Genomic DNA, 5,000 nt, shown 5'->3' with positions numbered 1-5,000 from the left:
GTGAGGCAGGGAAGTCTTGTTAAACGTGAGGCAGGGTAGTCTTGTTAAACTTGAGGCAGGGAAGTCTTGTTAAACTTGAGGCAGGGAAGTCTTGTTAAACTTGAGGCAGGGTAGTCTTGTTAAACTTGAGGCAGGGAAGTCTTGTTAAACTTGAGGCAGGGAAGTCTTGTTAAACTTGAGGCAGGGTAGTCTTGTTAAACGTGAGGCAGGGAAGTCTTGTTAAACTTGAGGCAGGGTAGTCTTGTTAAACGTGAGGCAGGGAAGTCTTGTTAAACTTGAGGCAGGGAAGTCTTGTTAAACTTGAGGCAGGGAAGTCTTGTTAAACGTGAGGCAGGGAAGTCTTGTTAAACGTGAGGCAGGGAAGTCTTGTTAAACGTGAGGCAGGGTAGTCTTGTTAAACGTGAGGCAGGGAAGTCTTGTTAAACTTGAGGCAGGGTAGTCTTGTTAAACTTGAGGCAGGGAAGTCTTGTTAAACGTGAGGCAGGGAAGTCTTGTTAAACGTGAGGCAGGGAAGTCTTGTTACCCTTGAGGCAGGGAAGTCTTGTTAAACGTGAGGCAGGGAAGTCTTGTTAAACGTGAGGCAGGGAAGTCTTGTTAAACTTGAGGCAGGGAAGTCTTGTTAAACTTGAGGCAGGGAAGTCTTGTTAAACTTGAGGCAGGGAAGTCTTGTTAAACTTGAGGCAGGGAAGTCTTGTTAAACTTGAGGCAGGGTAGTCTTGTTAAACTTGAGGCAGGGAAGTCTTGTTAAACGTGAGGCAGGGAAGTCTTGTTAAACTTGAGGCAGGGAAGTCTTGTTAAACTTGAGGCAGGGTAGTCTTGTTAAACTTGAGGCAGGGTAGTCTTGTTAAACTTGAGGCAGGGTAGTCTTGTTAAACTTGAGGCAGGGAAGTCTTGTTAAACTTGAGGCAGGGAAGTCTTGTTAAACGTGAGGCAGGGAAGTCTTGTTAAACTTGAGGCAGGGAAGTCTTGTTAAACGTGAGGCAGGGAAGTCTTGTTAAACTTGAGGCAGGGAAGTCTTGTTAAACTTGAGGCAGGGTAGTCTTGTTAAACGTGAGGCAGGGAAGTCTTGTTAAACTTGAGGCAGGGTAGTCTTGTTAAACTTGAGGCAGGGAAGTCTTGTTAAACTTGAGGCAGGGAAGTCTTGTTAAACTTGAGGCAGGGAAGTCTTGTTAAACTTGAGGCAGGGAAGTCTTGTTAAACTTGAGGCAGGGTAGTCTTGTTAAACGTGAGGCAGGGAAGTCTTGTTAAACTTGAGGCAGGGAAGTCTTGTTAAACGTGAGGCAGGGAAGTCTTGTTAAACTTGAGGCAGGGAAGTCTTGTTAAACTTGAGGCAGGGAAGTCTTGTTAAACCAGAGGCAGGGTAGTCATGTTAAACTAGAGGCAGGGTAGTCTTGTTAAACTTGAGGCAGGGAAGTCTTGTTAAACTTGAGGCAGGGTAGTCTTGTTAAACTTGAGGCAGGGAAGTCTTGTTAAACTTGAGGCAGGGTAGTCTTGTTAAACGTGAGGCAGGGAAGTCTTGTTAAACGTGAGGCAGGGTAGTCTTGTTAAACGTGAGGCAGGGTAGTCTTGTTAAACGTGAGGCAGGGTAGTCTTGTTAATCTTCAGGCAGGGTAGTCTTGTTAAACGTGAGGCAGGGTAGTCTTGTTAAACGTGAGGCAGGGTAGTCTTGTTAAACTAGAGGCAGGGTAGTCTTGTTAAACGTGAGGCAGGGAAGTCTTGTTAAACGTGAGGCAGGGTAGTCTTGTTAAACGTGAGGCAGGGTAGTCTTGTTAAACGTGAGGCAGGGTAGTCTTGTTAAACTTGAGGCAGGGTAGTCTTGTTAAACGTGAGGCAGGGTAGTCTTGTTAAACTTGAGGCAGGGTAGTCTTGTTAAACGTGAGGCAGGGTAGTCTTGTTAAACGTGAGGCAGGGTAGTCTTGTTAAACTAGAGGCAGGGTAGTCTTGTTAAACGTGAGACAGGGAAGTCTTGTTAAACGTGAGGCAGGGTAGTCTTGTTAAACGTGAGGCAGGGTAGTCTTGTTAAACGTGAGGCAGGGAAGTCTTGTTAAACTAGAGGCAGGGTAGTCTTGTTAAACTAGAGGCAGGGTAGTCTTGTTAAACTAGAGGCAGGGTAGTCTTGTTAAACCTGAGGCAGGGTAGTCTTGTTAAACTAGAGGCAGGGTAGTCTTGTTAAACTCGAGGCAGGGTAGTCTTGTTAAACTCGAGGCAGGGTAGTCTTGTTAAACGTGAGGCAGGGTAGTCTTGTTAAACTCGAGGCAGGGTAGTCTTGTTAAACTCGAGGCAGGGTAGTCTTGTTAAACGTGAGGCAGGGTAGTCTTGTTAAACTAGAGGCAGGGTAGTCTTGTTAAACGTGAGGCAGGGTAGTCTTGTTAAACTAGAGGCAGGGTAGTCTTGTTAAACTAGAGGCAGGGTAGTCTTGTTAAACGTGAGGCAGGGTAGTCTTGTTAAACCTGAGGCAGGGTAGTCTTGTTAAACGTGAGGCAGGGTAGTCTTGTTAAACGTGAGGCAGGGTAGTCTTGTTAATCGTGTTGAGGGCAGGTAGTTGTTAAACTTAAACTTGGAGGCAGGGTAGTCTTGTTAACGAGGCAGGGTAGTCTTGTTAAACTGAGGCAGGAGTCTTGTTAAACTCGAGGCAGGGTAGTCTTGTTAAACTAGAGGCAGGGTAGTCTTGTTAAACTCGAGGCAGGGTCTTGTTAACTAGTTAAACTCGAGGTCTTAACTCGAGGGTAGTCTTGTTAAGAGGCAGGGTAGTCTTGTTAAACTCGAGGCAGGGTAGTCTTGTTAAACGAGCAGGGTAGTCTTGTAACTCGAGGCAGGGTAGTTTGTTAGTCTTGGGCAGGTAGTCTTGTTAAACTCGAGGCAGGGTAGTCTGTTAAACTCGAGGCAGGGTCTTGTTAATCTGTTATTAAACTCGAGGCAGGGTAGTCATGTTAACTCGAGGCAGGGTAGTCTTGTTAAACTCTTGAGGCAGGGTCTTGTAACTGAGGCAGGGAAGTCTTGTTAAACTCGAGGCAGGGTGTCTTGTTTTAAACAGCAGGGTCTTGTTTAACTCGAGGCAGGGTAGTCTTGTTAAACTCGAGGCAGGGTAGTCTTGTTAAACGTGAGGCAGGGTAGTCTTGTTAAACTCGAGGCAGGGTAGTCTTGTTAAACTCGAGGCAGGGTAGTCTTGTTAAACTCGAGGCAGGGTAGTCTTGTTAAACTTGAGGCAGGGTAGTCTTGTTAAACTCGAGGCAGGGTAGTCTTGTTAAACTAGAGGCAGGGTAGTCTTGTTAAACTCGAGGCAGGGTAGTCTTGTTAAACTCGAGGCAGGGTAGTCTTGTTAAACTTAAAGCAGGGTAGTCTTGTTAAACTAGAGGCAGGGTAGTCTTGTTAAACTCGAGGCAGGGTAGTCTTGTTAAACTAGAGGCAGGGTAGTCTTGTTAAACTAGAGGCAGGGTAGTCTTGTTAAACTAGAGGCAGGGTAGTCTTGTTAAACTCGAGGCAGGGTAGTCTTGTTAAACTAGAGGCAGGGTAGTCTTGTTAAACTCGAGGCAGGGTAGTCTTGTTAAACTCGAGGCAGGGTAGTCTTGTTAAACTCGAGGCAGGGTAGTCTTGTTAAACTCGAGGCAGGGTAGTCTTGTTAAACTCGAGGCAGGGTAGTCTTGTTAAACTCGAGGCAGGGTAGTCTTGTTAAACTAGAGGCAGGGTAGTCTTGTTAAACTAGAGGCAGGGTAGTCTTGTTAAACTCGAGGCAGGGTAGTCTTGTTAAACTAGAGGCAGGGTAGTCTTGTTAAACTAGAGGCAGGGTAGTCTTGTTAAACTAGAGGCAGGGTAGTCTTGTTAAACTCGAGGCAGGGTAGTCTTGTTAAACTCGAGGCAGGGTAGTCTTGTTAAACTCGAGGCAGGGTAGTCTTGTTAAACTCGAGGCAGGGTAGTCTTGTTAAACTAGAGGCAGGGTAGTCTTGTTAAACTTGAGGCAGGGTAGTCTTGTTAAACTCGAGGCAGGGTAGTCTTGTTAAACGTGAGGCAGGGTAGTCTTGTTAAACTAGAGGCAGGGTAGTCTTGTTTAACTCGAGGCAGGGTAGTCTTGTTAAACTCGAGGCAGGGTAGTCTTGTTAAACGTGAGGCAGGGTAGTCTTGTTAAACGTGAGGCAGGGTAGTCTTGTTAAACGTGAGGCAGGGTAGTCTTGTTAAACTCGAGGCAGGGTAGTCTTGTTAAACGTGAGGCAGGGTAGTCTTGTTAAACGTGAGGCAGGGTAGTCTTGTTAAACCTGAGGCAGGGTAGTCTTGTTAAACTCGAGGCAGGGTAGTCTTGTTAAACCTGAGGCAGGGTAGTCTTGTTAAACTCGAGGCAGGGTAGTCTTGTTAAACTTGAGGCAGGGTAGTCTTGTTAAACTCGAGGCAGGGTAGTCTTGTTAAACCTGAGGCAGGGTAGTCATGTTAAACTAGAGGCAGGGTAGTCTCGCAGAAATAGATATTCGACTACGACCTGTGGCTTCATATGTCAATGATCTTCTCTGATAAACATAATTTTATTCACGTGTTCATTTCCTAACTTTTGGAAATCCTTATTTTGTCGAAGAAAATAACATAGATATATACTACGCATTTCCGCAGCCATATAAAACCCAACGTAATATTCTCCAGTTGATTACATGCTTGTTCTGAAATTTCACCGAATTTCTAGTCTAGAATTAAATCGAAGCGGAGTAGTAACAATGTTACTAGCATCCTATTCGTCGGTGTTTTTTTATTATTCAGATCTATAGGAAATCATTTTCGAGGATCTACAGGAAGTCATTTTCGAGGATCTACAGGAAGTCATTTTCGAGGATCTACAGGAAGTCATTTTCGAGGATCTACAGGAAGTCATTTTCGAGGATCTACAGGAAGTCATTTTCGAGGATCTATAGGAAATCATTTTCGAGGATCTACAGGAAGTCATTTTCGAGGATCTATAGGAAATCATTTTCAAGGATCTATAGGAAATAATTTTCGAGGATCTATAGGAAGTCATTTTC

Source organism: Penaeus japonicus, unplaced genomic scaffold (genome assembly GCF_977035675.1).
Source record: "Penaeus japonicus unplaced genomic scaffold, GWHDUDI00000001_assembly GWHDUDI00000020, whole genome shotgun sequence".
In the NCBI taxonomy this organism is placed as follows: domain Eukaryota; kingdom Metazoa; phylum Arthropoda; class Malacostraca; order Decapoda; family Penaeidae; genus Penaeus; species Penaeus japonicus.
The sequence above is the reverse complement of the archived record's forward strand: the minus strand, read 5'-3'. Positions refer to the sequence as shown.